The following is a 16,915-nucleotide window of genomic DNA, read 5'->3' on the forward strand; positions in this document are numbered from 1 at the left end:
CTGTCAGCAACTCACCAAGTAACAGCTAGCTGCTCTAGGGACCACTGGAGGTGGACAGCATGAAAGTGCACTTTGTCATTTTGTGATACCCCTGCCAGCTAAACAAGTTACTTTCCACCTGTATCTGTGATGATTTTTTTTTTTCTTTTCTCCTGGCAAACCAGGAATAAGAATAGTAATTTTTCTTGGGAGGATCCAGTGAAATGCTATGCTATTCTTAGTAGAGTACCTGACGTACAACAGGTGGTCAATAATCATTAGCCATTACTTGAATCTGATGTGGAACTGGGTGACAATGAAATTGCAGACAGCAATATATGAACAGTACTTAGCTCTGCACCCAACACTGACACAGGTATAACGACAAACACTGTTAATTGGTTTTCAAAGAAAAATGATGGAATGCTTAATTACCATTATAGGACAGAGTGTAAATATTATCAACCTTGACAAAATAAAAGTGACAAGCAAGGACATGGAACTAGAGAAAGGAAAGGAGTATTTCTGCATTACTTATGATGTGCAGAGGCAAAAGATAATGCCTTTTATTAATGAGATCAAAATAAAACAAAACCACATTTAGAGTTGGAGATGTGACCAAGGATAAAAAGAAAATTAATACATATAATCATAAATACAGGCAAGAGTATGGCAGAAGTTGGGCTGGGGATGTGGCTGAAGCGTTAGCGCGCTTGCCTGGCATGCATGCGGCCCAGGTTCGATCCTCAGCACCACATACAAACAAAGATGTTGTGTCCGCCAAATACTAAAAAATAAATATTAAAATTCTTTCTCTCTCTCCCTCTCTCTCACTCTCTCTTTAAAAAAAAAAAGAGTATGGTAGAAGTAAATAAAATCATCATTCATCGTAACAGGAAATCAACAGATGAAGTCTTAGGTTAATAAACAAACTGAGACATGAACATCTGAGAGAAACAGAGGTAACCACCAAGAAATTTAAATAGCAGAAATGAGTAAACACTGCATATATGAGAACTCCCAGGGGCAGGGCAGGTGCAGCAGACGAGACTGCTCTCTGCGCTTTTTTTTGAAAAACCAAGAACATACTATATTGAGTAAAAACACAAATTTAAATGTGCTAAATACTAATACTAAACAAAAGAGTAGTAAAATTTGGTTAGATCTAAATATTTGATAACTTGGTTATGAGTCTTATTCCAATTTTTAAATGATTCTTCATATAAAAAAAAGACATTTGAAAGAGAAAATCAACCTTCAACTACTACAACATTAGATTTTGACAAACACAGGAGATGGCAAGGTTTCAAAGTACACATTAAGATTTCTTCTCGGGCTGGGGTTGTGGCTCAGTAGTACAGCGCTTGCCAGGCACATTGTAAGGCCCTGGGTTCAATCCTCAGCACAATATAAAAATAAATAAAATAAAGGTACTGTGTCCATCTACAAAAATAAATAAATAGATAAAAAGCTTTCTTCTCGCCAGGTATGGTGGCGCACAACTGTAATCCCAGTGGCTGGGGAGGCTGAGATAGGAAGATTGTAAGTTCAAAGCCAGCCTCAGCAACTCAGCGAGGTCCTAAGCAACTCAGTGAGACCCTGTCTCTAAATAAAATACAAAATAGGGATGGGGACAGGGCTCAGTGGTCCAGTGCTCCTGAGTTTAATCCCTGGTAACCCCCCCCCAAAATTATTATCTTTTGGGAATAATTATTATGCACATACTGCTTAATATTTAATATTAGTGAACACAATGCAAACAGATTCTTTAAAAAATATAAAGGTATCTCCTAGAGCAATGATCTGCTGAATTGCCAAATGCTACAGCACTATTCTCTGCCTTCCAGAATCTGATGAAATCTACTGAATTCTCACCAAGAAAACCATGCACATACTAAAATTTTGCATTTGCTTTTTAGTAGAACAGATAAATTAAATCAAGACCATATTCTTTGAGAAAACTAATAAATCTGACAAACTTCAGCAAAGTCTCACCAAGAAAAAAAAGAGTAAAAACTCAGCAATGCCACCATCAAACAGAACAAACTCAAATAGTTCCTCTCTTAAAATGCAACACTCCTCCCCACCCATCCATCTCTGTTCTTCTGTACAGAACCCCCCTCCCCTGCAAAGGACTGTCCCCTCACTTCCTTCTCTTTTCAATTTCATTAAAAGAGTCCATTAAACTGAGACCTTCCCTCCACTCCACAGAACCCACTTCATGAAGCTCCAGGGCCTCCACATCACCTAATGGCAAATTCTGAGTCTTCTCTTCACAGCGTATCTCAGTGGTACTCAACACTTTGATCATTTCCTCCCTGAAACCTATTTTCTTCACATGGCTTCCAGGATAAGCCAATGCTCTGATTTCTCACCTACCTCATTGGCAGCTGCTCTCAACTTTCTTTGGGGGAATCTTCCCTTCCAAACCTCTAGAAGCTGGAGAGCCCTGTGCTTAGTCCTCAGTCTCCTCCTCTTGGTCTACACTCCCTAGGTGAACTGGTGCAGACCCACAGCATAGACGGTCCTGTGTTTACGTGTGGTCTACTACTGACTTCTCTCTTAAACTTCATATTCATGTACCCAAATGTACACTCGGGTTATATTCCAGGTATGTCTAAATGCCATCTCAAATTTAACAGGACCAGAAATATTAGCTGCCACCCCAACACAACTGCCTTGTTAGGATATCAAAATATGAACAATGGTTACATTTAGGTAATCTTTCTGTTTATTTCTACACTCAAATTCTCACCATAATTTCATATTACTTTACAAATGTTACAATAAACAATAACTACAAACACACAAATTATGTGCCTTGGTTAAAAATGCAGTTTGCATTTATTACAATTGTCTCTTGAAGCCTCCCAAAGAATGCCAATTATTTTTCCGCCTTTATAATGGATATGTTCTCCAGTCAGTCATGAGAGAACACTGGTTTGAAACCATGTGTAAAACTCAGAGGCAACTCTAAAACTCAGCAGTCTCCACTGATATCTTCACACTAATTACCAAAGACTGAATTAAACTCTATAAGAACCTAAAATACAAACATGGCTTGATCTGAAGAAAAATCCCGCTCCAGGAAGACTGGGGAAAGGACTCCTAAGTCAGGTGCAGCCGTGTGAACAAGGGCACATGTGCATCTGTGAAAGGAATAGGTGGCTTAAGCAGGCAGTCCGTGCTCTCCTTATCTCCCAAAGCCCTTGGAAAGTGTAGAGTCAAACAAACACATAGAATTATGAAAGAAAAAGGGAAACATCAAGTTTTAGGTTAACACCACCAGTACTGGGATAAAATTAAGGTTCTATTCATATTCTACCAAGTATAGGGTCTTCTATCAGTTACCCAACGTCATGGCCTCAGGTTCCCCCAGCAGGAAAACACCCCCCACACTTTACAGACTGATTGATTAGTGCATTTAACAGTAAGGTGCATGGTACAACACCACTAATATTTCATCATTATTGCATTATTGCTGCTATTATTATGCACATGATGGAGAAAACTACACATAATTCTACAAACCCAAGAATTATTCCAAATGCAAAAAAAAAAAAAAACCCAAAATGAGGTTTCCCGGTCCTTTAACAATAAAAATTTAGAACACCTAATAAGGAGCTCAACAAGGTTAAAAAAAAAAAAAAAGTATGATACAATCATGCCTAAAATAATCACTAATATCACAGAGCTAAACAATTTCTAACTAAAAGAGCACATTCATCTAGGATGGCCTGTTTCTGTTACAGATAAAGAACAGATAAGGATAAGAGGCCCTGAGAGGGTCAGTAACTTAAAGACTGAGGAGGTCCAAATATTACACTTCAACTCCTGTTACAGACTCAAGCAGCCAGTGGGGGAGGGGCAGATAAAACTGAGGAGGGATAGAAGAACAAGGAGTAGGGAAATGTCTTAAATTGGTTTTCACAGAACAGCAACTTTTCCATTATTACTCAATAGTTAGCAAATTAACTTGTAATTAACACTTGTTGGATTACATAGCCAACCTCCTATCATTTAAGGAACTCTGAAACTAAACTATGCTGAACTTCATTCAAAGTCTGTAACTATACTACACATGGAAAACTCAAGAAGGAAAGAATGTTAGGAGTTATTTACCAAAAATCACTCTCAATACAGAGTATTAAGTGTCTGTGTTCTACATTCAAAATTTAATTAAAGACTCTTCGTACGTCATGTCATTTCCAATCTGTAAGAATTGCAGCTATGATCCAAAATACTTCCAACTGCCTAGAAGAGGTGAGAGCCCTAAAACTAGTTCAAGGTCAGAATGACCTCTGCGGGTCTAAGAGTGAATACACACAGTACAAAAGATACTTGAAAAAAAAAAAAAAAAAAAGCACTCTCCAAATTTCCACTCATTTCTTACACACCAACTCATAATGAACTTGACTCCAAAAATAGGAAAGATTAAGAATAAAAAGAATTTTAAGTAACAAATTTTAATTAAACAAAGCAGCAGTTAGACCAGAGTAATAAGTGAGTCACATGAATCACAAATTTAAAACTCCTTGAGTTTCGAATCCAAGTACAGGAGTGTTACAAGAACACTACATAAACTTGAGGTGGCATTATTTTTGATACCTGAAAAGAATGTGGAGTGAGTTCAGCCGAGGACAACTTTCCTTCCAGGAGAGGAATAAAGGAGGGAGGTACACCTGTTTGTATCTTTGATTCAAAGATCTAGGTTCTAAAGAGTCCTGGCCTGTCTGGCCAAGGAACCTTCTGCTTGAACTAGGCTACCTCAGTGAGAGCTGCAGATGTCCCGGGTGTGATGACCACCCTAGCCCACCCTGCCCCCCCAGATTAAGAGACAGCAGTCCTCTGGGCACAGACACACTCTGGAGCTACAAGGTTTCATTACCAGTTCTCCTTTCCCTCAGAGTATTAGGGAATAGCAGAGAACTCTAGAACTGTTTAGAGTACTGAAAGAAATATATTCTTTCACTATACAGTGAACAGACATTCTGGGGGAAAGAAGAAGTAGAAAAAACAAAAAACAGTCTCTCTCCTACAAGAAAACTTAGATATATTTCCTTGAGTCGTGAATTTGTGGCAGCCATCCTGCAATTCTAAAAGGAACTAGCCAAGGACAAAACAAGGACACTGCCTTCAACTTCAATCTTTTTCCTCTGAATTTTTTTTTGGGGGGTGGGGATTACTGGGGATTGAACCCAGCGGCACTTTACCAGAGCTAAGTTCCCAACCCTTTTTAATGTTGAGAGATGGTCCAATTTGTTGAGACTCATCTTGCAATCCTCCTGCCTCCACCCCTGAGTCACTAGGATTACAGGCATGTGCCACTGTGCCTAGCTACTGACTGAATTTTTAATCACACACCTTTCCTGACCCCAATCTCCTCCTACTAAGATCTATTTCGCTGTACTCTTCTTCACAGCTAAGCTTCTCAAGAGTTATCAATGCAAGCCATTTCCTCCACTGAAGTATGCATTCATCTTTATATTCCTAAGGCATTCCTGATTTCCCAAAACTTAGACTTCTCAAAGTTGATGGTTCTACAACACATTTTACATGTTGCTTTACAGCAAATAACACAAGCTATAACAATGACTTGCTTATCCATTATCCTCACTTCTGAAAAGTTCCGTACTGCTAATATCTAGAAAAGTTTCTAGTATGTAAGTGTAAACCTAATACCTAACAAACAGGAATGCCACAAATGTTGAAATGAATTAATAACCCACTCTGCTATCTACACGTGCCAAAAGTCGAATGCGACTTTGTGTGAGTTTGGGGAGAGGAACAGCAAATACAGAAATGAAGAAGAAAGAATCATTCCTCATTCCTCAGGTATTAGAGAGTTGGGGTCTGGAACAGACCAACTGGGCCAAGGGCCAGAGCCGTGCCCTTGAGGCAAAACACGTTCAAAAGTCCAAAAGTATACCTAGAGTTTGATCTGAGCTTGCAACAGTCCTTTACCACAAAGAGACAATAAGTAGGGAAAGGTGACAGAGCCGAACACTCAACCTCAACTGCCATTTCCTCTGCTAAATGACAGCTGGAACTCCAAGCATGTCAGCAAAGGACCTTACTAAGTGAGCAAAATGCTTTTCTACTTCAAAAGTCTTCTGCTAATGAGAAAATATATATATATATTAAAAGAGCCAACAGCTTTTTTTTCTTCTTCTAATTTTAAGTGACAATTCCTACCTAGGAAAGAACCCTGAGCCAGGCTGAGAACACTCCTCAGAAAAACACAGTAAAGAAAAAGATATCAGGTACTTTGGAAATGAAGAAGCCTGGGCCAAAATTTGATAACCAGCTTTACATTTTTAAAATAATATTTGAATATAAATATATGCTAATAAAATTACTGATCTTACCAAAACCACTGACTCTGAAATTACAACCTAATAAATTGATTATTAAGTACATGAAGGTATCAGTAATTAGGGAGTTGGGTGGGTGGCTCTCCCCCGTTTTTTCAACAGAACCCTGTAGACTTCACCTCCTTAGGCCCAAAGCACTTCCCCACAGATTCCTAGGGACAGATAAGTCAATAAAAAAAGAAAAGATTAATGGAAAAAAGGTAGTGGGGAGAGCAGGCAGATTCCTTTAATCTACTACTTAAACTACAGTCTAGGAGGTAAGCTATTGCTAAAGTTCAGACTTCAAAAAGTTGAAAACCATGGCCCCACTCCATGAAGCATCTTTTAGTATAACTCCAGTTTAACTAGGTATGAGGAAGAGGAATGTGGCTGTCCACTAGGACTTATCCAATCTAAAAGGTGACAAGAGTAAAAATCACTTCAACAAATAAATACTGGGAATAATCATTACAAACATATTCTTTTGAACAAGTTTCCTATGGCATTAAGAAAAAAAAAAGATTCATTTTTAAAAGAATATGATTTGCACACAGCTTCAGCTGTATTATGGTAACATTTTCTACATTGTACCAATGCCCAGAAAGGAATGTGCAGCCAGCCAGCTCCATGGCATGTCCTCTGTGCCCATGCAGCAGTCATTAGCATCCAGGGTCCTGGCAACCACTGCTTCTTTGTTCCCTATGTCTGTATTAGCATGACTTTTATTACCATATTAATATTTTCCAAACTCACTCCGATTCTAAACTAAGGATATGTTTTGGAGGAGTAATGACACTAAAAGAAAAGTATTAATGTATAAAATGGTTAACATCTAAACAACTCAAATTTGAATTGCTCATTCATTCTAAGTCAATTACAGGTAAAAGCAAGTCACAAAGTAAGTTTTCTGTCTTTCTCAGGAGACGAACCAGCTGCTTCCTCAGTCATCACACAAATGATGACAACAAAGCAGAAATCCAACAGTTTCAGCTCACTATACACTTAAGAGTTGTGACACATAATGTTCTCTCCTTCAATCTTCTAAAAACTTCCAAGTTTCAAAACTCATGGAATTATTATTAATCCAGTTAGACCATCCAGTGCAGCAACCAATGGATAGCTTGTAAACAAACACAGAAAAGGCACATTCAGTGTGACACAGGAGAGAAAATAGATCCTCACTAGCAGAAAACTAACACTCTATTTTTGTTTCAATAGAGTGTAATTTTTTAAAAAATTTTGGCTTTTGAAATTGGCTTTGTTGTTGTTGTTGTTGTTTTGGTACTGGGGATTGAACTCAGGGGCACTCAACCACTGAGCCACATCCCCAAGCCCTTCTTTCTATTTTATTTAGAAACAGGGTCTCACTTTCTGAATTATTAACAGGTATAACAAGATACATGACAAACATATTCACTGTATTACTCATATTAATATTATGGATAATTTCTCCAAGTTAACATGGAAATGTCATTTAAAAAAAAAAAAACAAAAAACAGTACTCAAAAGAAGTAACTGGCAGATAAATGTACATTCCAAATGTTCCAAATAAACCTGATAGAGCTCAGGAATAAGACCTGAGAAATGAGTTTAGCCCCCTATAATTAATAAGCAGGGAGAGAGTGACCAGGTGACTTAATACTGACAAACCAGATTGTCCTCAACTATAATGTAGAGAAAAAACTAGGCAGAGAGTGGCAAGTGTTTTTATTTCTTCAAAAGCCAATTTCAGAAGTTAAGCACAGTGGTGCACACCTGTAATCCCAGCAGCTCAGGAGGCTGAGGCAGGAGGATCACGAGTTCAAAGCCAGCCTTAGCAAAAAGAGGTGCTATGCAACTCAGTGAGACCCTGTTTCTAAATAAAATAGAAAGAAGAGCTTGGGGATGTGGCTCAGTGGTTGAGTGCCCCTGAGTTAAGTCCCTAGTACCCATCCCCCACCCACACACACACACCAAAAAAAAAAAAAAAAAAACCACCAATTTCAATTAACAGGTACTGACAGAGCAATGTGCTCTAGCGTACTCTGCTGAGATTGTCAGATTTAAGTAAAAAGCTGTGTCCTGGGTTCCCTCCCTCAGAAACTAGGTGTGAGAGAACTGGTGCTACTAACTCATCATCAGGGGACACTGAATTGTTTTTCCAGTAGCAATGACATGCTGTGCTCCTCAGACCCACTTGTGGTCAGTGGCTGCGGAAGCTACAAAATGTGGCTGTGTAACCAAGCACTTCCCTGACTCCGGACAATAGAAAGTAACAACTAACATTTATTGATGTTTAAAATAAACTAGCACTGTTCCAACCACTTAATCCCTATTAACACATTTAATCCTCACAACAATCTAGATTCTACTGTCACTTCAACCGCACTGAGGAGACAAGGCACTAGTCACCAGGTAGAACTGGCTTCAAAAGGGATAACACAGCCAGAACTCAACCTTCCTCGGCAGTCTGTGGCTCCCTATCTCCTACTTACAACCACTTGGTATATGGTTTCTCTGTCACCTGTACAATGAACCAACTACAACTTCAGTTCTATTAATGCTATGCATTAAGTAAGCCAGAAGGCCGGGCTTCATGGTGATGTAAGTTAATATTTTATCTGCCTTCCTGTCTTACTCCCTCCAAGGGGCCTGGATTTTTGCAAATAGCACTCAAATTACCCATACCTTGGACATCAGTATTTTACCTTATTTTTTTAAAGTCAAAAAATCTCATAAATCGTCTACTCCACAACATTTTGTAGGACCGTCAGGAGATGTGGGTTTTAGGGTTTAAACAATTTTCCCATTAAGCGCATCAGTCAGAAAACTGAAGGGAGGAGGTGATTCCTAAAATGTAAGTCTTCAAAGAAATTAGCACAGTGAAGAGAATAAATAATCTAGTAATAAGTAATCCTAGTAATCTTAACGGGTTTTGCAACTGTTTTTCTGGGCATCACGTCTCACAGTACAGGGATATAGGAGGTGAATGGTATATGAGATTTAAGTCAGTGATAAATACTAATGGCTCCCAGCACTCCTAGAAGGTAGACTTTTCTAAATAAATGCCATTTTCCAAGAGATTTTGCTGAACACTAGTCAGCAATCCTCATCAAAGGGATGTGGGCTTGTCCAAACAAACAAACAAAAAAGAGCTTGGCAAAAAACAAACAATAAACAGGCTTTCAAACATCAACAGAACAAAGCAATTTTTAAAATTATTTTTATATAAATATTGTACTCCAATGTATATGTTATCTTCAAGTGTTCCCATTGTAACTTCTTACCTATCACTACACTTCAGATTATACCCATTAAGCAAACCAACCACTATTCTGAACCAAATTCAAAATAGGATGGTAATGAATAGAACTATGTATTTTTTTAAATTCCCATACCTAATTCCAATGTAATAAGAAATTTACATGCAAGCATCTAACCTTCAAAGTAATATAAAAAGAATAGAACCACACATGAAATAAGAATTAATTAAACCACTAAGAATAAATTTAAACAACTATAGCTCTTAAAAAGAAATCACAAGTTTAAAAAAAAAATTCCAGGTGTTAAAATAATTAAATTCTTTATATTCCCCAAGAGAAGAAGAATGAACAACATATACTCATCTTAAACAATATGCATGCACTACTGTTAATCTGTATCTTTCAACTTAATGTCTTTCTTATTTTATGTAAAACTCTTAAAAACCAAAGTTTTAGGGCTAGGAATATAGTTCAGTTGGTAATGTTTGCTTTGCAAGCAAGGCCTGGGTTCAATCCCCAGCACTGCCAAAAAAAATTAAAAAGGTGGGGGGGCAAAGTTTTAATATTTTCTTCTCAGATGAACCATCTGGTACCCCACCCTAGAAACCCTAATACCTAAAAAAGTCATGATTGCTAATCTTTGGTTCCAAACTTACAGCAATGAAAGGATCATGTTTCCTATTACAAAATGTTTTAAATGAACTACCACCAAAAAAGATTAATCACTCTTCTAGTCAAAGGTAAGGGCCAGATTACTCATCCCCACCCCCCAACTAAACTTTCCATTCCTAAACCTTGCTTTGAGGACTCCTTCCATGTGTTCACCCACTCATTTTTTAAGCAAAATGCAATGACACAAGATATAGACACATATACCAAGAGAATGAGACAGATACATTTGTTGCTTCTTAACAGCTCTTTCTAGATTTGTCCTATAAGACCTGCCAATCCACCCATATTGTTCTTACCTACTCCCTGATGGTATCACACTACTCATGTATGCATGAAAATCCAGGAGCCATGAAAAATGATATGGAACCCCCTTATATGATTCCATAAATAAATTTTTATAAGGAACAAATTAAGTTCACTTTCTGAAACATAAAATACTCAGTAACAAAACCACAAAAAAAGTACAATAAGTACAGTACAAATGGTAAAATTTTTGTTACAACACTGTTGATTGGGTTACTCCTATCTGCAAATTTTATGGCCTCACATTCTCCTGCAACAGGTCACAAGGCTACTCTGTTTAAACACCACCTCAATGCTACTTAGCCACTTCCTAAGAATGCTCTTATACTTCACTCACTCATTACCTGTATCAACACAGACAACTGTGGCCTGGTCCCCTTCGACCTTCTGAGGCAAGCGTGCTCCCTGGCCTTTTATAGTGGAGGCATGTGATGAGAGTATCGCACCAGCTGTTCCTAATTACCTCTTGGGCTGGGGCGAATGACTCAGCAACTCAACTTTTTTTTAAAGAGTCACCCTACCTTGTTATCCAACCAACGTACTGAACAATGGTAAGCCACTTGACAGATTCATAGACTAAACAACAGTAATACATGACCCTACACCAAGGCTACTCTACTCCCAACCGACTCACCAGGGGCCATTTTCTTTCCTAGGTTTCTTTATGATGTCCAAAGACAGAAGTGGCAAGTGCCTTCAAGCCCAGCCCAGCCCAGTCCTTGCACCACTACCCCAACACCAGGAAGAAGCAGGCCCACACCTCTTCCCATTTCTCTGCTTGACCATGTGAAGCGCTCAAGGGCTCTGCCGCTAACATCTCCGAGATTTCCACCCTTTATCTTTCCGAAATGCCTTAAATGCAAGCCCTCTGGGATGAAATGAGTGTCCCAACAAGTGAACAAAGACCTAAGAGTGGCCTCCTCCAGGTAACAGTTCCGACACCGATATCATTCTCCAAAAAGATCAGCACCCTACGAAACAGTCTTTGTTCTTCCAAGCATGACGCTGTACTGTAGCTTGTTTTCCCCACACACGTTCTTTCACAATTACTACTACGCTCTACCTTGAATCAGCCCAAGTCGAACGCAGAAGGCTCTACATAAAAGCATTCCGCACCTTTCTACTCAATGGCAAGGAGCTGCCGGTAAGAATGAAGAGGCAATGGCACTCGCGTTACACTACGAGAGCACAAAGCTGGTGTCTCCAGAATTTACACCCACTCTCACCATATTGTAAGAGGCTTAATTTACAACGTGTGGGCAAAACTCCTACAAGGGGAGCTCCGGGAACTCGGGTCCCGCAAATCAATCTTGGCTAAACCTAGCGCAGCAAGGCTGTGTCTTGGCTCGGCCACTAACTCGGCCTTCCTTACGTGGTTGCACGCGCGACACACACGCAGGCTACCGGAGCAGCAGCTCGCTGGACGCCGCAGTAGGGGCGGAGGACAATACCGGGCAGGGGCCGCGAGGGCGGTGCGGATGTGTCGCCGGCAGGCGGGGCGCGGGTCGGGACGGGGACGGCACTCGGCTGCCCGGCGCGCCCCGCCCCGCCGGCCCGGGTAAAGTCCGCTCGGCGGTCACACAGCAGCGCTGGCCGCGCAGCAGCCTCGGGTCGCCCCTTCCGCGGACGCGGGCGCTGACGCTCCAGGAATGGGGGCCAATTGCGAGCCACGCTGCGCACCACCCTCGCCCACGAAGCGCCTCCCGTGGACCCCCGACGCCTCCCGGACCTGCCCCCGGGTCGCCCCTCGGCCTGCAGCCCCGACCCCGCGCGCTGACCCACCCCGGGGAGGACGGGCAGGCGGGGCGGCCCAGCCACTCACCAGAGCCGAAGCGCGGCGCGGCCCGACTGACGGCGGCGAGCGCGCGGCGGGCGGCGGGCGGCGCGGGCAGCGGTCAGGTGACTCACTCCCTCGGCGCGGCGGCCGGCCCTTCCCTCCCCCGCGCACCCTCCGCTCCGCCGCTGCGGCCGCCAGCACCCCGCGGCGCCGACACCCCGCCCACTCGAGGGCCCGCCCCCAGAGGCCCCGCCCCGCCACCCGCGAGGCGGGGGCTGCAGCCGGGCTCTGGCCGCCAGGGTCCGGGGAGGCTGCCCGTGCCCCCTACCTCTGCGCGCGGTGGAACTGGCAAGCCACCCAAGGGCCACCTCCTTTCACCCTGCTGATGCTGACGCCTCTAGTTTGACAGGACATTGGAATAAGACCAAGCCAGCCCATCTGCCCAGGGTGCCCACCGACGGCAGGAGAGAGAAGAGGCACCGGACCCAGTCCCTCGCCAGAGCCCCATGGGGGTCCCTTCTGGAAGACTCCTCCGCAGAGTTTCCAGGCTGCTCACTTTGGGGTAGCCAAGAACCCAGGTTCCAAAGTTTGAGCGGGCCCAAAAGAAAAGGGAGGCATTAAGTGCATTTGTTGGCTGCCAGACAGGAACTTTTAGGGACAAGAGCCTCCACCCTCAAAAGCTTGTCTAGCCGGGCGCGATGGCGCACGCAGCTGGGGAGGCTGAGACACGAGGATCAGAAGTTCAAAGCCAGCCTCAGCAACGAGGAGGTGCAAAGCAACTTAGTGAGACCCTGTCTCTTAAAAAAAATACAAAATAGAGCTGGGGATGGCTCAGTGGTCGAGTGCCGCTGAGTTCAATCCCCATACCCACCTCACCCCCCAAAATAAAGCTTATCTAACATTCCTTCAAGTTGTTTGTTTCAAATAAGACCTTGGGGGGGTGGACACCAAGAGTGTAACTTTCCTCATTATAGTCTCATTATTATATGTTTTCCTAATAAAATCTCTTTGCTTCAGTGTTCAGAAGACTCTGCTTTGGGAGCTATACACGGGGCTCTCCGTGCCTGCACAAGTATTCTTTCTTCACTCTTCCGGTTGTGCTTATTGGCTTTGCACTTACTAAGAGTCGGGCCCATTGTGTTGGGTGATACATTAGAAAGCATCTTCTGGCAGCCCTACTTTTGCTGACAATGAAAACAAAGGCATCCTGTAACAGATGTTCCCTTAATTCTGTGGCTGCCAGGAAACTTGGAACCAGGTTCAGTGTCCAGTGGTGTCACCTGGCTCATCTCAAGCCCTGGTTACATTTTCATCCTCTGGATGTTTATCCAATTCGTCAGTTTTTAAATTATGTTCCCAAGCCATTTAACAGCTCTGGAGTTCAAAGCACCGACTGTTTTCCAAGTAAGGTGCACGTGTGGCAATCTTGAGGGCTGACTATGCTAGCCAACCTTCTGGGGAAAGTGGCACTGCCTTTGAAGCCTGCAGCCATGGAAGGATTTGTATGAAGGGATTTTGAGTTAAAGTAGAGAGAGAGATGGAGAAAAAATTGGCTGAACACCAGCAGCCCCAGAGAGTGTGTACTCCTTGTACACAAGAAGACAGCCCTGGAACTCCCTGGGCCAAAGAAAAAAAAAAAAAAAAGGCTTCCAAGATAATAAATTCAGATATTATCACTAGTGAGACTGCATCTGTGCAGTGCAGAAGTATGTGGGACTTAGGGACATTTGACTTATGTCCAAAATACATAAGAAGATGACATGAGTGAAATTGGATGGTGGTGCAAGATATGAAGTGATTCTATCACCTAGAATCTGGGGAGGCTTTCTGGAGGAAGAAAGCTTGCATTGGGACTTAATTGAAAAATCAGAATGGTGCCCAGCTGTTGAGGGAAGGTACATAGATGGGAGGTATTTCAGCTTGTCTGGGCTCATGGTGCAGTTAAAGATATAATGAGAAATGAGGAAAGGACACTTGGGAATAGACCATGAAAGAAGGATGAGGGTTCTTACAGACACCTAAGAGGCCTCAGCCTTCCTGAGCCAATGGAATTTTATTTTTCTTCTTTCCACAGCTAGGCAGAATTTTTCAGGGGAAGAACACACCCTCCTCCTGGAGAGAAACTTTCTTTCCTCTAGATAATGGGGATGGTATTTTCTGCCCTGAAAATGATGACATGCATTCTAATGAGTTTAATAATTTGGAAAGTTCTTACAAAGGTATACCAAGATGTTAAGGCAGTTAGAAGTGTCTCTCAAATTTCAGTGAGTAAGAATATCTGCAGACTCATTAAATGATAGGTTTCTGTCCCCTGCCTTCCTAAGCTTCTAATTTCAAAGGTCTGAGTAGAACTCAGGAATCTGCATTTTTTAATACTGATGCAAATAATCTTCAGAACAATTGAAAAGCACTGAGTTAAAACTTAGGGTATGTAACATAGAAGAGACTGAATGAAAAATGAATTGAAAATTAAACAAAACCAATTCAATGGAAGGGCCTCATGTACTGGCCTAGAGTTTGGACCCTCCCCTGGGCTGAGAGAGTAAGTAGAAATCTTTTCTATGTGATTGTTTTAAAATGTCAATTCTAATATTGAGAAGAAAGAGAGAGGAATGGGACAGATTGCAGGTTGAGGGAGTGAGCGCATGATGATGCAGTAGTTACTCAGTAAATTGTGTGGCACTTTTTGTCTCTGTATTTCTTGCTTTTAATAAAACAACTATAATATCATTTTTTAATACCCAAATATCAGCCAGGTTTGGTGGCCCATGACTATAATCCCATCAACTCAGGAGGCTGAGGCAGGAGAATCACAAGTTCAAAGCCAGCTTCAGCAATTTAGAAGGCCCTAAGCAACTTAGCAAGACCTTGTTTCAAAATAAAGAAATAAAAAGGGATGGGGAATGTTGCTTAGTGGTTAAGCCCCTTCTGGGTTCAATCCTGGGTACGTAAAATACAAAAAATAAAATAAAATCTGAATAACAGTGCAAATATTCACAAACCACCATAAGTTCTGACCTCTGTCTTCTGGACTTCCTAAGCTAACATAATATTATTAACTGTCATGCCAACAAAATCTTAATTAGCCCTGCTGGATTCAAGATCAAGAAAAATCTATTGAATTGGTCAGCTATTAAGAATATCAGCCTCAACTGGGCAGGGTGGTACATGCCTATAATCCCAGCGGCTCGGGAGGCTGAGGCAGGAGGATAGAGGGTTCAAAGCCAGCCTCCGCAACAGAGAGTGCTAAGCAACTCAGTGAGACCCTGTCTCTAGATAAAATACAAAATCGGGCTGGGGAGGTGACTCACTGGTCGAGTGCCCCTGAGTTCTATCCCCAGTACCAAAAGAAAAAAAAAAAAAGACTTAAGAATATCAGCCTGAATATCTTTCACATTGACACATTTATTAAAATATCTTACTAAAACAGATTTTTTAAAAGTCTCTTTGGTTATAATGATATATGGTGCCTCTGCTCAATTTATATTGAAAGAAAAAATGTTAAGGTCTTAAAGGGAAAAAAAATGTTGTTCTCTTTTCAAAATTTCCCAAGTCATACACATTCTCTTTCTAGACATTATACAGATTTTATTTCCAAAATAACTTCTTATCATTAGCTCTGAAAACAATTTAAATAACTTTAAGCCATAAGCCAAAGAAAGATTTTCAATAAAAGCTAGATATATTCACCATCATTTTCTCCTCCAGTGACAGTCAGATTGCCTTGCCTGGCTCTCAAAAACGAGGGAACTGAATCATATAGATGTTGACATATGATAGGAATAAGAACAACATGGGGGACTGAGGTTGTGGCTCAGGGGTGGAGCACTTGCCTAGCATGTGTGAGGCACTGGGTTCGATCCTCAACACCACATATAAATGAATAAAATAAAGGTCCATCAACAACTAAAAAAATATATAAATTTTAAAAAGAACAACATGGCATAATATTCAGATGAGACCTAATATGTTACCTAGAAAATCCTTGATGCATAGTCACCGGATCACTTGACCCTGCTCATTTCTCCTTCCCAAACTCAGGAAACATCTACACGTCCACAGTTTCTGTCAGACCACCCTCAGTTTCTGTCTTCCTTTCCTCAGATATGACATGACACCTACCGTCCCCTACCCCACCCTGCTGTCCATTATATCTCTAGAGGCTCTCCAGAACTTTATTCATCACATCTCCTTTGCCTCAGCTACTTTTGTCCTTAAGTATTGATCTACTAATTTATTCAACAAAATTGGAGGAGTCAAAAGCCAAGGCTTTGAACTGGGGTTGAGGAACCGGGGAGGACCAAGATCAAACAAACAGAATTCTTTCCAAATTGGAAACTGGGCATTGGGCACTTCCCTCAGCAGTGACGATGGACTGAAGTTATAGCACCTCTGCCCCCTCCCCATTTGGAGGGTTTTTGGGTTTTGTTTGTTTGGTTTTTGTTATTAATGGGAAATGAGCATATTTTTATTCGAAGATAACAAAGACTCTCTGGAAAACACTGTTTACCTGGTAACTGAAATGAAGGGACAATGAAGGGATTGCAGCCTCTGATTTGAGAGGCCCACAAAGTCTATGGCCAGAAAAA

The 16,915-nt window shown here is 41.5% G+C and overlaps 1 protein-coding gene across 2 annotated transcripts in view; it reads right to left on the reverse strand.

Annotated features, from left to right (window-relative positions):
• Bach1 (BTB domain and CNC homolog 1) overlaps nt 1-12,481 on the reverse strand; it is a 43,273-nt gene extending 30,792 nt beyond the window's left edge. Inside the window, exon 1 of one of the 2 annotated variants that reach the window (XM_027929161.3) lies at nt 12,372-12,481. The gene's annotated coding sequence lies outside the window, so the exon portion shown is untranslated. Of the gene's footprint in view, nt 1-11,921; nt 11,971-12,371 lie in introns of those variants that run through there. The other variant, XM_071615101.1, reaches the window with a different exon arrangement.
• Nucleotides 12,482-16,915: the final 4,434 nt, after the last annotated feature.

Source organism: Marmota flaviventris, chromosome 8, assembly GCF_047511675.1.
Source record: "Marmota flaviventris isolate mMarFla1 chromosome 8, mMarFla1.hap1, whole genome shotgun sequence".
Lineage (NCBI taxonomy): Eukaryota > Metazoa > Chordata > Mammalia > Rodentia > Sciuridae > Marmota > Marmota flaviventris.